This window comes from Ylistrum balloti, unplaced genomic scaffold, assembly GCF_031769215.1.
Source record: "Ylistrum balloti isolate Yb309-2 unplaced genomic scaffold, AGI_CSIRO_Ybal_v1 Utg370038, whole genome shotgun sequence".
NCBI classification, from domain to species: domain Eukaryota; kingdom Metazoa; phylum Mollusca; class Bivalvia; order Pectinida; family Pectinidae; genus Ylistrum; species Ylistrum balloti.
The window spans coordinates 1,838,219-1,855,679 of NW_026782097.1; positions in this window are offsets into that span (position 1 = coordinate 1,838,219).

Here is a 17,461-nt window from a genome sequence, read left to right on the forward strand (position 1 = left end):
TAAGATATGCAAGTGAGTTTGCACATTTAAACGAAGTCAGCTTAAGTGTGTTATTATTCCATGTGAAATTGTCCAGGTCTCAGAAGCGTTTTCTTCTCCGAACGACCATAAGCATGTTTTTCTCTGCAATCCCGAATTCTGAATTAAGGCGTGAAATTGACAGAATACCGACGCATACTTATAGAGTGGAATCGAGATCCAATTTAAATATAAACGGGAAAAGATGTGACTGCACTATAAATACGGTTTTTTTTTCTGGATAAAGAGGGAAAGAGATAGACCACATGGCTGATGATCAGGTGCGTTCCGACACCGTTTCATTGCTTCTGGTCAATAACATATACAGGAGCAATTCAATTCTAGTTTAACAACAGGGCACTTAATTAGGACAACGGAACATAGTGTTAACAGAAATAGTCAGTTGATATCACACTGTTGTTTATCATCTTTCTTTCTTTTTCAATCGAAATTATTGTTTCTAATTGGGATTCAGTGACACACTCATGTGCCTTTTTATAAACTAGTTTAATTTATATTCGCTAAAAGTAACTAAAATAATGCTATTATACTGCATACACACGGTGCTATGTTAGATAATAAGAATGAATTCTTACGAGTCTAAAGTCACTCGCTTATTTAGTAAATTATCAATGTTATCTAATATCAGGACTGATATTATGATTTGTTAGCTCGAACGATAACATCAATTAGAATTTAATTTCCCAATTGTACCGGCTATCCGTTTGTTTCCATGTCACTACAGTGTCACAGAAGCCATATATGCTTTGGTATTAGGCATATTTAAAAGCGATTTTCACAGTTTCTTTTGTACACTGAGTTTGACATCAAATACTTCAGTAAATGTATATAAGAATGGATAAAACATAGATAATTCCGACATGTAACTCAAATTCGATGAAACTAGAACAACAATACACAGAGACCCGTAAAGAAGTACAAAGAAAATAAAAACCAGGCTCCACTTGTATAAAACATCTCAACTTGAGATTTCCTCAAGCCCAGATTTTCCTCAGCTAATATCTCCTTGAAAATATCTTGTATGAAAATTCCTCAAGAAATTTCAGGACATCCTAGCCGATGCCTTCCTCCTGTTCCTTGAGAAAATTTTATACAAGCCGTTTTTGAGGAGATATCAGCTGAGGAAAATCTCGACTTGAGGAAATCTCAAGTTGAGATGTTTTATACAAGTGGGGCCAGGTATTCTAAAAAGTAACCGTCTTCATTATCGATAACACCCGCCATGTCAATCTTATAGTAAGTAAGACCATTCCCCCCAAATTAGAGCATGATAAACAACGATGGAGCCAACACGTATACCAACAACCACCAAACAAAGCAAGGAAGTACAATGCACATAAAACACATGTATAATGATTATATATTCCTAAACCCTGCTTTGGTATACAGTGTGCTGATAAATAGTGCTAACTAAAAGTACACATATGGTTCTCTAATCTCGGGAATAGATAAGTTTAACTACATCATCAGAATGAAGGGATCTATGTATGAATATATATGGCCTTCCGTGCACTCCTGTCTGGACAGTTAAGGGGAATGGATCGGTTCCGTCTTTCAACTCGGGGTACTCCCCAGAACATTTGGGGCTTGGGTTAGACCTCAGAGCTTCCAGTTTGTTGAGGAGTTTGCCTAGTGTTAAGACAAAAAAGACCGAAGATATCCACTAATTAGCCAAATCGTGCTCCAAGCTCAAAATTAATCTAAAGAGGGCGAAACGTGAAATAAGGAAGATTTACAAAGAGTACCATGAAAATAGCATCGAGTGTTTTGATAACCTTCACCAAGCTGCATCTTTTGAGTGCATATGTGGTAAATTTTTCTGTCAGCTATGTTCGAGGAAAATCTTGAATATGGAATAAATACGACATGTGAACATAATAGGTTGTAAAAGGACGAAAATAAAAAAATCAAAATAGAGAAATCAAAATCATCATGTTTTTCATACTGTTTGGTGGAAAGATGTTCCTTTCATTGTGGAGGTAAGTAGCTGACTGATTTAAGTTTTTATTGTTTTGAATAGTTGCACATTTGAAGTTTCAAATTTGAAAAAGAAGTCGTATACAATTGACATTACATGCACTACTAAAGCATAAATGAAATTAATTGTATTAATTAGAATACGGCGTACCATCTTCATCATCATTGTCTATCTTATTATCCATGACAGAAATAAATCTAAAGGACAGAACACACAAGAAACGCATTACAAGAAACGTTAAACATGTACCTGGAAAAACGTAAGCGAGATATTTGATACCTGATTGTATGTCAACACGCGATAGAGATACTAAATATTGGGTGTCTCATTCTGATTTTGCTAACAACATTTCCGCTCTCCAACTATCAAATATCTTACATCATAATCTTGTTTTCTATCTCTGTGATGGTTCTAGTTGGAGCAACACAGCTATAACGATCCATTCCCGCTCACAACCGTTGTGATAAGAAGAGAAATGTTATGGTTCAAACCGTCTTCTATATTCTCTTGTGGCGCTTAAAACCCAGATATTTGATATTTTCATTGTCAAAGCCAGAGACCAGACGTTTTGCGCCTCTTGCGACGACGCTGACAGAGAAGTTTGTTTCCATGTGTCCGGATTATCCTGTTCCCGATCTTTGTGTATTTCGTGGAGGCTCATGGTTCTGTACCTCCATTTATGTACGGCGAAACAACACAGACTTTTGTGATAGAGAAAGGATGAAGATAGGTCGAGACTTTGGTGAAAGCTGAAATCAGCAAGGGAAATAAAGAGCTCGACTTCCGTATCGCACCCGAGAACATCGCTATTAATCTCTTTTATTGATTCAATACTGACGAAACTTTGCAATAAAATACGGCACTTCCCTTTCCCAAATATAAAATTTTAAAAGATGTTTTTCCTCGTTTCAAATTTGTTTAACGATTGCAAGAAATATTGTGTTTGGGAGTTATTAAATTTGTATATATAACACAAAGGCCAATTTATAGCAATGTAATGGTTAATACATGTATATATCTAGTTTCATGCTGCGTTGATTCTTCCATTCTGTAACGAAATTTGATAATGCTGATTTCAATGATGTATAAATGTCTTTACACAGCTTTGGTAATTACATGTGTGATACTTGTTCATGTTTTGTCTAGTATATGATCAAAAAGTACAAAGACCAGTTACTTAAAAAATCTTGGAATAAAATGAACGGATAACGTATACGTATTGCCAACAGCTGTATTTTTTGTAAACAATAAATCTCCCATTGTCATAAAACGATTGATTTATATATATTAAGGTTTTCCAAAGTTTTCCCATACTGTAAAGATAAAGCATCTCGTCTGTTTTACAGAGTTCGGTTTATGGCATTTTAGTGACGTCGTTACACGCAAACAAAGTCCGCTCAGACATGGAGTTCAGGACCAATAACTTTAACAATGTTTGAAGCCAAGAAAGGATGTTGTGTAATTAATCTGGCTTTGAGCGAATATTAACGGTACCTGGTAGGAAAGAGAGAAGAAAATCAATGGAAATGGAGGCGTTGATGGTGAAATAGGAGCAAACAAGACTGACAGCAAACCCAGTCTTCAGATACCTAGGGCAATACTCCAACCTATCATAACCGCTGGTCATCGTCTTAATCCATTGTTTGACACGGGGATGACTATTCTATTTCCCTGTGGAAAACTCCATCTGTACCAAAGAAAGCGCTAAGAGAAACGCGTACCACACAAATATGATTTAATACAACAGAAATTTCTTGGAGCGTATTGTTTGTCTTCAAAAATGCCTACAGCTTAATGCATTTCTGTGAGTAGATCAATCATTTTAAGTAAGAGATGGGAACCTATCTGACCCATTCGGAGCGCTAGAGACTTGACTTTTTCACTGTCAATTCAATCAAGAAAGCTTCATTAATCGGCTGTGCATCCCAACGTAGCATTCCCTACTAGGCTTTATCCAATTCTATATCGCATGGCGTACAGAGAAGCCCCGTTGGAACAAATCTATATCATTGTTCTCAATACAAAGATAACCTTCGCTTGCACCGATCTCATTCTAATGTGGGGATTTAAACTACTGACTCATTGTTCGACTTAGGACCATGTCCTTAAAGGTATGTATGTCAAGTGTGAATGGTCAGAATATTTATGTATTTATGTTGATATTGGATTCCTTTTACATTTACCGATATTTATGATTTTATACCCTTTCTGGATATGTTCATCGCTGCAATTATTGTAATGAGTGTAGCTTTCCTGCATATCACTGTTATGTGTAAGTAAAACTTGACCCAAGATTTTAGGGACAATAGTGTAAAAGTTTACGACTCGGATGGACAAACAGATAGGCGAGATTGGCATTTACTCCAATGCAGTAGGTAGCAGTACACAGTTTCTCGGTGTACCATGGGTGATATTCTTGTTCATTAGATTATGAAGGTTTTAATTGAAATTTCAACAATAAATCCTTGCTAAAATCGGTGTTGTTATGTTGAAGTGGACAATGTGGGGTTTCATTTTTGTCATAATGATATTTTAGCTTTGTGTAGGAGATTAATATTTGGGCAGTCTCGAATCTGTGTCTACGCACCAAAAACTAGCTTTACAGGAAGTGAAATTTTCATTGTGTTTATATAAGGTCATATTGTGAAGGATTTCTGAGTTGGAGTTGTAAGTAGTTTGTTGATTTTAAGAAAGGTATTCAGAAATAAATTCTGTTAGAAAGTTGTAGTGTTAGGTTGGAATTAACAGTATTTTTGCATATTTTGCATTTTTTTACAGTTGGTAACCATGGCAATCACATATCAGAAATCAGAGGAAATTTTTTATTAACACAAATTTTATCTCTCTACTTTTAATGTAATTATGATGTAATGATGTATTTTTCATGACCAAACTGCTATACCTGTTTATCTTAAGCATGATCAACAATTTCAGGGAAAATGCAAATTAGCTTTTTCCTGATACCATTATGAAATCCAAACCGACTCGGTAAAAGTTCTCTTAGATACAGAAGCTACCGACTATTTTCTGTGTAATCGAGATAGCAATGGCTTTCACCAAAGTCATTTATGTGTACCTGTACTTTTAATGTTGTTCCGTTTTTACTTTCTCGTTGGCGTTGCCGTTGTTCTTATTGTAACATAAATCCTGTATGTTGTTCTTTCTTCCATCGATAAATTAGAAGTTGTGATGTTTTCTCATCATCGACAATGTGAATGTCGCCCGATATAATTAACTTTGTGATTGCCGTTTCAGAATTAATATCAATTTCTATGTTTTAAGCAGATTTACAAATTCAGTTTATATATCAGATTATAGGTGAACAAGAAGACACCTCCCTTGTGACACTTACCTGGTGATATATCATATACGACGTGAACGGTAGCTAAATATAGACATAAGCGTAATAGTTAATATCGATTCATCGGTATTTATTGAATGAATCTTCTTTCCCTTCCTTTGTAAATCATTATCATATTTAACCCAATCTTTAAGCAAACAAATATTTTTTTTTATTTCATGTGTAAATCATTATTATATTTAACCTATTCTGTAGGGAAACGAATATCTTAATGGTATTGTCAGTATCTTCGTAACAACACCTTACTCGCGCTGCTTTATGAGTTAGTGCAATATCTGAACAAGGATTCAAACATTTCCTGTAAACAGTGTTAAGTTGTCGGTATCTTCTCACATACAGACACTATCGTAACTACATTAATGTCACATAATTTGTATACTGGAACAAAACACGACAACTTTATTATGAAATAATGACACTTAACACTTCGCATGACACACAAACTATACTTCTTTGAATAATGACAAAATGACTAATAAACACTGCGTTTCCACCATTGTTTTAGCTGCAACTACAATTTGTTACATGATTGTGCGAAGTACCGTATTTCCGGTCGATGATTTTGAATCCAGGTCGGCTTAAGCCAAGATGCGTAGTATGTAATCTGGTATTAATTTGTTGTAATGTAACATTAATTATATATTACCATGTTTACACACCCACATTCCCGAAATATCTTTTTATCATTACGTTGCTTATCTGTTACTGCTACTGAATATCTGGATTTCTAAACCTTTTCATCAAAACAGCCCCTCACCCCTCCTTTCCCCCTAATTCATTAAAGATAAATTTAGATCATCGGTATTCTTAAGCTAGTTCCAGATGTCGTTGTTTCAAGTTATTCTCGAAAGTTTATCTTAGGCCGTTTCTATTATGACCACCAAGATTGAGTTGTAACATTCGTATCAAGACATTTTATAATATGAAGGAAATAATGGTTATTTTTTATTGAAACAAATTACATAAGTTTAACAAATAGTAACTTCTAAATACTTATTTACGTTATAAAAACGACTGGGGCAGCACACGCAGGGTCTTCATTTTGAGTCAGTACTCTTAACTACCTTGCCCAAGTGTTTCACGAGATACTAATATTGACAAATGTCATTATCAGCAATATGGTTTCACCTCAGGTGTTGTATTGATATGATTACGTGTCCTTCTTATATAATGTCAACATGACATCTAATGCTGTTTTATCATAAATGTAATATTGCACAAGCTGTATGCTGCCATCGCCATTAGAGTAACACCATCATTGTATATAGTGATCATATGACATTACTGTAGTAAACGTATGTTTTAATCAATATCAATATATTAATAAAACATTTATTTAATCTTTTTCTCATTATATTTAATAGGTGCTCTTTATATTCAAGCTAAATTGTATATCATTGTCCCACTCTCTATATTTATGAAATACACATTTGATCGTGTTTGAAATGTTAGTTTGAAATTATTTTGCATGAGAGTTATCAAAAATTTATAACATGCCTCAGTAACGAATCACTACATCTAAGCAAAACGTTGCATAAAAAAAATCTTAAAATATTATGTTTCTATGTTAATAACTGAAGAATAGATATTCTACAGGATGGTCTCTTCAGGAGAAACAAAGCATATTGATTTGGATGTGTACATGTATGATTGTGTGCCGTGTACATGTCGATATATATCGTGCATGTCTACACTGTGTCTATAGTGTTATATGATAACGTTGTGTAGTACACGCAGACGTGCATATCAAAATAGTAACAAAGATAGTGTTGTATGGAACAAAACAACATCAGTATTCGCCAGCATATGAATTTATAACATATAAGCAGTAGAAATATATCAATTTTGTTACACTTAAGCAATAATGTCATGACTGTAATATTTATTTACAAGATTTCCAATTAGATATACAATGCCAATGAAATCTCATTTCAATTTGGATGTGTTCCGGTGTCTAGTAGACAACACAAATGGATCATCATATTGAAATGGCCAATAACACGCAAAAACTGAAACTGCATAAAAATAGCTATCAGATCAATCCAGGTATCAAAATTGGTGTTTACTAAGAGTTTACAAACACATTATTTCTTTTATTTTTGTATGTTTATCATCAACGCAGCTTTACGAAATAAAATTATCAATTATTTCTAGAATCTGCAACGTTTACAGGTTGTTGGAGAGAAATTCACTCACGTCTACATCCAAATGTATATAACGTTATACATAAGGCGTAGAAAATACACCAGAATATTGCTCCTACAATGCCACTAATTTAGAATCATGATGGAAGACACGGCGTATTCTGAAATGAAAAATATGAGAACCTGTTAAGCTCGAGCAGGGGTTTAAGAGCGGTATCGTCTGCTTCTAGGTCACATCCAAATAATGATTCCTACTGAGGCCGGGATATTGACATTTAAACTAAAAGAATACCACAAGGGAGATACTGCGTGAAAGTTTGACGTGGGTGTGAGACAATTAAATCGTAACACAGGGACTAAATTCTCCAATATGAGATCACTTAACTAATAACCACATTTCGAGACATCAAATATATCAATATAAACGAGATTTAAAGTTTCATTTGGAAAAAGGTAAGTTTCGATGCAGTTACATGTATGTGTCACGGCTGAAATATAAGAAAGTAAATATGAAAAAAATCTTGATTAAACCAAAATGTGATGAAACTATGACAAACTATGATGAAAAGAAAGATTTGCACGGAGAACTTCGGAGAATTTGAATTTGTTATCTTAAGTTTGGTCCGCCTGTCAATTTTTACGGACTCGGCCCAGGGTATATGGACTGTTTGAACCTGCAGCCTGTGCCGTGATCAATTGACAAACTTTGACTCCATCTTGTTATATTAATTATATTACCTATCTAATCTTATTATTCTTTAACACTATAATTTAAATGATGGTAATGCTTGCCTAACATTTCTGTTAGATAATTATTCAACTGAATCTATATTCTAAATTCTTTTCCTGGAATGCTATCATAATTATTTAATATCTTAAATTTTGATTGATGTGTCTGTGTACTTGTTTAAGTTGTATGGAGAGGGCTTTCATAGGCTCTGCCTGTTGCCCAATTCCATTTGTCACCAACATCAAGACAATAAAATATTCTGAAATGAAATGAAAAACTTCGGAGAAAGTTCAAGGAAAATAAAATAGGTGTTCAGAAGGATAAGCGTATTCTGCATCATCGACGTCATCCAGGTTGTAAATCAATCAAAGTAAGTTCTATCATGATTAAAAATGACAGCAAGTACTCAACAACGCGACCACCAAGCAAACTAACGAGCATTAAATACGCCCAACGCGAATATATCCTGATGACATCATGATGACTGTAAAACTTCCTCAGAATTCTTGTTAACTTCCATTTCCCGAAACCATTTGTTGTCATTTGTCGACATTTTACTAGAAAATCGCAATATGAAGAATGTCATAGAATCATTGTCATTGTGAGAATGTCCAACTCGCACCTCTGCTGTTCTTTGAAAAAAGGCAGGTGTGAAAAAGACGGCCAAGAGGATAGGGTTATATTAGCAATCATGACTATTTAATAAATAACTATGACGGACTGCCAAAAATATCACAAGTATAGAGAAATTTATGTTGTCTAGGATCACCTTCCTCTTTGACTTTAACTTGTCCTCTTACTGCGATTCGCCTAATAAGAATGAAGTAGAAGCTATAACTAGGCAAGGAATCTTAACTTATGCTTTAAGATGGCTTTGTGGTATACACGGCCCCTTTCTTCCTCTTTTCTGTATCCCAAATCTATCCCATCACTTCATTCTTTTCTCCTCTACTCATTTTGCTATCTTTCCATGTCCGCTGAAAGGCCAATAGTCCATAATAGAGGACGTAAAACCCGTGAAATTAATAAATAAATAATGACTGCAACGCATTAAACACCACAGGTCTTGGAAGCAGGACAAAAAACTACAATAGGAAACAATAGTAGTAAGACCCTGATACCGAAGAATCTGTTATGTTCACGATTTCCAAATCTCGTGGTTATATGCAATGGACGCGGTCATTCAATTTCTTTAAATATATTTGAAAGTAAAATTGAAGGACTTTGCAATGTCTTTGTGACCTATTTTGATAGACTATTTCAACCGTATATAACTATTAGTCAGTGAAAAGTTTCCTTAGGTACATTATTAGTCTGTTCTGAAAGATCTTGTCACCAAACTAACGGAAGCTCAGCAAAACTTCGATCATTCAAATGATTCGGACGTAGTTTCCATGCCATGCGCAACAGTATAGTTTCCATTCGCCATTCATCTCATAACAACAAAGCGAAGGCGGTCCTTCAATTTATAACTGAGTATTGGTGGTGTCCAGGAAGGATGAAACATTTTCTGAAAAGACTATTCAAGATGAGACATCAACTTTTCGAAGTTATCTAAAATCCACATGCTATTGATTTCATTTGAGTATGAAATACTTGAATATTGATTTACCTAAAAAGGAAAGCAAAATTGTACAAACGACACACAAATGGATAGCATCTATTCATACAAATTCGAAATTAGATACAGTAGAACCACAACAATGAATTGACCGCATCATTCAGCTATTTCCCACTTCTAGGATTCGTCGGTAATGCTAAGCGTTGATAAAAATTTGATTAAAAACAATTACATGAGCCAGCCATAAAATACTGCTAAATGGATTCTAATGAAGCTTATGAATCTAATTTCAAAGAGAGAGAGATCCGCCTCATTTTCACTAATAAGCAATCTGAGTTGTAATACTGAATCATGATAAGCTAGTTTTTACTCTCTGGAAAGAATGGATAATGTGCAGATAAAAATTAGGGATTGTATTGCGTTTACACTTAATGGTTTAAAAATAAAAATCTGTTTCAATAAAGTTCACACCTAATGCTCTTTCATTTCATTCTGATAAAAACATATCTTTATAAAAAAATATTCCAGTTTTTATACAAAATTTTAATCCAGACATACATGAACACGGCGCCCAATTAATGATTGAAATATGAAATATGGTTACACAGACACACATGTACAGTATACTTGTCTTCAAGATAACCAGACCTTGAAAGAGAGTTGGTGCCGACTTCACTCTAAATTATATTTTCGTAGCACTCTGCACTTCCGCTGTATTCCTACAAAAATTAATTAGTGCAGTGTTGCTCTAAGCGACAATGTTCTATTGGCTTACTACAACAAAGAGACAATGTCTACTCGCGCTAACTTTTCTCATTTTAAACAAGTCCTAATTGCAAACTATTTGTTTCCCAAAATAGGATAAAAGATGTATTTCTAATAATTCACGTCTAATAATTTGTAGCTTAATCCGCTGATCATATATGTATGACTGAACGACTGAATACTGCATATAGTCCTACATCACAAATATGAAAAGATATCAGATACAGGTCGTTTCATGATAGAAGCTATAGTACTTACTGTCAATGTTTTAGATTTTGAAATATATATGTTTTGAAGCAAAATGCAACATACTGTATATAGTTTAGACATATGTGTTTCTCTTTATTCCATTCTTACTTCACACAAGACTACTGTTAAAACAGATCTATAGTGACATTTTCAGTAAATAAGTCAGTGCAATGAGCACAAGCTCTTACTCAAAAGCATTACTCTCAAAGCATTACTTTGCTAATAAAACTATTAGGACATTTAACAAAACATCTAAAAAAAAGAATTAATCTTCTTATTGATTTTACATGTTTTGATACTTCCATTTAAGTTTCTATGATATCCCAATATCCACAGTCAGTTTCTAATATCCAGCTTAACAACCTCTTCGGGTCGGGAATTCCCTATCAAATTTAACGCTGATAACATTACGCAATAGTTTTGAAAACGAGGCAGATCTTTTTTTTTAAACTAACACGTCATGGCGTACAAACTTGACAGGGCCAGTAATGCAACAGTAAGTAAAATTCCATTTTTTCAGCACTGATGGCAGATATGATTTAAATGCAGAATTAGGATAGAAGTGACATTAATCGTCAGCATTGTATTGACCGATTTTTGTGGGAAGCCATTTTTATCAAGAGGCGATGGTGTTTTCTGTGCAATCGATATCATATATTAACCAATTTGTTTTTAAAAATTCAGACTGTTGGTCAATAGATAAGAATTTCCTTTTCGTAATTATTTATCAACATCGTTATGTGCATATTTCAGCGAAAACCAACTGTCAAAGTTAATAAGGTGATATCACTTGATATACAAATAATAAAACAAATTCAGTTAAACAACCCAGTGAAATCTACAGAAACTTGAATATGCTGCGATGGAGATTTTATGAAATCATGAAACTTAATGTCCGGACCAATATTGGTGTGGATATTATCTTTTTGTTGAGTTTTCTGCTGAATAAGTATACGGTATTAGGTTTTCATGATTGTAAATAGTAAACATATTTCAATAAACAAAATTTGACACCTGTCAAGAAATCTTCCATTTATTAATTTGAAATAACTTTACATCAATGTTTACTACCATAGAACATTACATAGTGTTGATAAGAACCCTTTCGCTGATTACATAACTTTATACAAGGCCTAGCTGTGATGTTATTTACATAGACTACAATGTTTTTCCCAGATAAACTGCAGATTGACTACTTGGTACTATCAGCAGATTCGCTGTAACTTGACTGATACAGCAAAGAAAAATGTATGCGCTTATACTAAAGCTAAATTAAAATGCTGATTCTCTAGAACATTAAGTTTTTACCCTCACGCGAAAAATACATTGTCAGACATATATTAAGATATATAAGGGGTTAGTAGAATGATATTCTCGAGATTCGAATGAAGACACTTTTATTCTAGACTGAACTGGTTAAACAAGGCTTAAGTGCATACATTTCTCTTAAATTATTCCAAAGGTGTAGATGCATCCTCCCATCCAGTCGCAACATCCCGTAATGAATTACAGTGATGCCGTGTCACGAGCGTTGATACCCCTCTCCTCAAACTAGTGGGGCATTATGCTTGACAGCTAGCGTTCAATTACAGCACATTCTCCTCTCATTGTTGAAACACGTGCAATATAAACCATCTAGGTATACTCATTGTTCGTCTTAACAGGCCTGACTGCTGCAACTTCGGCGCGGAACCCAGGATGAGTGACAGGCGCCTCATTTTAAACCTAAACAACTTCTTTGATTGTTTGTCACCATTAGGACCATTATTCCGTATCCTCGTTTTGTTATATTTTCCAATTCTATCAGCGACAAATATCAGAACTAAGATGTTTCAGGATTATCACTTTTATTGACCTGTGATTGTTTTCTAATCGAAATACGATTTTGTGTTGCAATATGAAAGGTTCCTTTTAACTTTGAGGTCGATGGATAGTATACAAAACCTTTATGGTACATTTATGTAGATTATTTTTGTAGCATTAAAGTTTCAGCAAGTATAATGTTTTCGAACTTTACCGTAAACAGTACTTGCCTTTTGCATATAAAAAGGTTGGCTTTCAGATAATCGTTATAAGTGCTTTCTCAGTATAGAAACTGAGCTATATCACGAACTTGTTTGATACAAATCTTATCATCTCACACAAAATTTTACATAGAAATTGGTTTGGCGGGAGAGATAAGCTAGTTTTATAGATAGTTACATGTTCTTTGGCATACGCATTTGCTTTGTCCATTCCGGTTTGTCTGAAACTGCACGTGATTAGCATGAACATTAGCCTTCCTCTTCTAAACACTTAACGTATTTACTTACGTAGTGGTCATGGAGGTCACTGGCCATTGCTGAGGAAAGGAAGAATAAGGATTGTTTGGAAAACAGAATAACAATGTTTACCCTCAATTTTCATCGCTGTTAATGTTAATTGTTTCAGATTGAGGAGAACTTTGTTTTATTTTGTTCATTTTTTGTTCCTTTTCTAAATTATATATATGATCTAGATATAACAATAACCCATTGCCGGACCTGGGACGTTCCCTGTAGGTATTGTACACGAGCCCTACAGTCTCACTTCTATCTTTGTGTTCACCAGTGTGTATAATGTTATTCCATCTTCACAACCTAACCAACATATATTTTACAGTCTTCAGGGCGTGTGGAAGACATGCCTTACGGGAATTCGGGCATAATTTTAGATGAAACGATATCCTAACATAATGACTTTTACATTGTTATACCCTTTGTTATTGTGAAAGAGGTAGCATGCACTGGGAGCAAAACGATGCGGTCATCCATCCAATTGCTTAACTACTATACATGGATGCATCACCCAATAATCACAAAAACTTGGGTAATGAAGCTGAAATACCTGTATTCGTGAACTATTGCATTATGGTTCTTATCTGATATTTTTTTTAGATAATTTGCGTGTGGATTACATTGCATGACGTCATACTGTAGTTGACGTCTTAATTCGCGTGATGATAGAAACATTTCCCGTTATCTTTCGTTGTGACGATAATTCTTGTACTCGTAGCTCTGGAACGTTTGAGTAGATCTTATCAAAATATTGTGTGAATTTTCCCCACAGATACAGAATTGAATCAAATGAATTCTGTTTAGGTGGAACACTTGCTGTGATTTTAAAATCCCCAATATTTCAATTGGTATTTTGATCTTGAAAATAGACGTTAACGTTTAAATCACAAAATAAAAAAAAAACTTCCATCATCTTAATTTGTCAGAAATATTCCCTAATATTTCTTAATTGAAGCAGAATGTCTTTTTTCTTCTTTCTCCTCCTCTTCTTCTTCTTCTTCTTCTTCTTCTTCTTCTTCTTCTTCTTCTTCTTCTTCTTCTTCTTCTTCTTCTTCTTCATTTTGTTGTTTTTTAATTGCTTAAAAATGTAACCTTTCATGATATGCACGGATACCCATTTTTTCAATGATGATGGAAAGCATTTTCGAAAATTTCGCTGTCTCAACATAACGTATTAAAAAGGTTTAATACCAGAAAATGGTAAAATAAATAATTTGAGCAATTCTGAAGCATTTTCATTTTTCGATTGCTATGTAAATACAAACTTTTCAACATAATTTATTTCTTATTATCTAAGTATAATAACCCTACCTTGTAATGATAGACGATCATTTACTTCAAAAACGGTTGCCGTGAAAATAACAGAGAATGTCAGTTATTCAGGAAAAAATAAGAATAACATATGTTTGTAAAAATGAATTATTTAATTTTAAACATTCCTTGTATTCCGATAACTGTACCGGAAAAGGTAGTACGGAAACATTGATGTTTTTGCTTAATCGCCTTTCTAATATCAAACCTTTCAAAAATTCATCAAGAAATTTCATAATGGAAATTTTATACTTTTCAGAAAAGTACATACGTTTACATGAAATGAAATTGGTTTCAAGAAAAAAAGGGACCTCCCAGTTCCCACACCCGAATATGAGATAGAATTACATCGGCATGTCTTGTCATACGATGACGTGTCCCGCTTGGAGCGGTCGCAGCTTGGTGCTAGCGGTCGTCAGGGGGACGTAATCGACTTCTTAATAGAAACGAATTCATGTCCCCTGTTCATATGGGAGCTGCCAATCAGATAAAAAACGATTACAGGAAATGTACGCTAGATTGATATATTAGAAAGGAAGCCGTGTTTTCCCCTGATCCCTGGGGCACGGGGCAGAGACGACTTTGAGGTAATTTGTATGGAAATTAGTGCTGTACCTTGTTAAGACGATCGACCTTCACCCCTGTAGATGTAATCAATGGTTGGCTATCATACCAGCGTGTGAGGCGACTACTTCTGTAAATGCTTGTCAGTGTAGAATACTGAATGTGTCGTTAATCAAACTGCTTGCTGTCATATACATGATGCATATAATGTAAAACAAATGTAGACAGGGAGGGAATCGCTCTTGTTGAAGAATTTGAAACCAAGGAATAAAGACTTCCTGTAGATAGCATGAACTATGTTGACCATGTATATGTCCATCGTGTACACCCATAAGATTAGGAAATAAAGGACATTACATATTATCCAGCTTCGGTTGCTTACCTCGATCTTTTCCTACAGAGACAACTTTCAACTTTACTCTTTCAGTTTGATAGCTCCCAATTGTGAATATTTTGGAGACAGCACGTTTCCTGATTCTACAACCTGCATTAATTTTGTGTCGATGTTGGTTCGACATTTGAGGGCAATGTCTCCAATAAAACTATGACCGTGAGGATGACTATTTACAATATAACACTGGATTTCGAGAAATGATGTTTATTAAAGACCATGGAAAAGTCTTATCGTCATTATCATTAAAAACATTGTATGTTCTTGTGTGATTTGAAGTCAGATTTGTTCCACGTCATTTAAAAACACAACATCACTTTTTTGAATTGTCAAAATTAACATATAACAATAATATCATCTTTTCATCATATGTTTGTGAGATGGTTTAAAGATTTACAATTCAAGTCAAGTATTTAGAGTTTTTAAATTTCTAAAAGATTAAACCAGATTTGCAAACATTGTCGGTTCAGTATCAAATATTGTTTTGTTTGTATAGCCCAAGATTTCAATGCCAGGCTTTATATTTCCGGACTTGCCGGACAAGCACGTGTTTTTCTTCGTACAAAACAAAAAGGAAATCAATTATAAACAAAAAATGATGGCTTATTATCCGCCTATATGTGCATTGTTTTGTCTCTGTTCACCTTGATCTCGACATTAGACGCCACGCTACTGGAGTTTCCTGATGAGCACGTGGTTTCTTTCAAATAATAATAATGATGATAATAGATGAATAAATAAATACATAAATAATTAGAAGCAGAAAATGAGATATGATAACTTTTCCGCCGTTTGCCAAAACATCACCAACAGTTGGATTTCTTACGACTTAAACGCAAGGAAAAACATATGCATAAGTAATCCAACGGTTATTAATAAATCTAGATATGTCAATACATCAAAATCGATATCAAATTTGTTTTTATCTTGTTTTTCGTTGTTGTGTTTTATGTAAAAACAATAAATTCCTGTACTTCAAACACTTCTTTACTTTATCCCAGAGTTACGAATTAGCCATATTTCATACCAATACATATTTCTGAACCCTTTGAGATACGATTTTGTAAATGTACTGATGATAAAATCGTTAATTTCTAATGGCTGACTGCGTGTTGACTCAATTAAAATAATTTGTAAAGGCCAATTGTAAACTGTCTTTATGCTTCATTTCCATTTGGGCTTTTTTGTCTGTTTTGTTTTTTTCGAACAGATATCAAATACTTTGGGAAGTCTATTCAATTTCAGCCAACAAACTTACGAAGTAATCAACAGGAACTAGTTTACCCCCTTAGATGTCGTTTAGGAAATGAAAATTAACAGTTAATACGACATCAATGGCTTCTGTACAATACCACATGTTCATACCGAACATTGGCTTAATGATACGGATATCAGTTTTTTTCTCAGGAGCGTTAAGAAGGCCTATGCGGGATTTGTAATGGTCGTCATTATGGTCATCGTATTTCGAAATATATCCATGCGCGAGAGATGAATTGAGCAAGCTTGATGCTAATAAGTACAGTTATCGTTAGTCATGAAGCCGGTCCTCATTGAAGCATTACCAGAAAAGTTGACCTACAGATAAATGACACGCGTTGTGCTTTTTGATATCTCCGTGCAAGACTTTCCTTGGTTTATTTCATTTCACAGGTTCAGTGATTTCTAATCCTTGTTAATAGAACCAGCACATCTGCTATAAATTCGTCATAAATTGTTGTGTTTGATATACAACATATCACTCATTTTATACGTTGGTCCATACAACCTTGTTTTTATATGATTCAATATTCCTAATTTCTGTTTGGAGTAGCGAAAAATACCTAACTCTTTCTTAATAAACCAAGAAGCTCGCAGTAGTGTTATTTGATACAAGGTAAAAAAAATGAATTGTAAGCATGGTACATGTAAATGTTTTCAAAACACCAACGAAACATGATTCCGCTTTAATTTAGCAAACCTGTTTAGAAGAACATTATCAGCACTTATATCAACGTGTCACTGTACATTCATGTATTAGCTATAGAACTCCTACAAATACAGAGACGACGACATG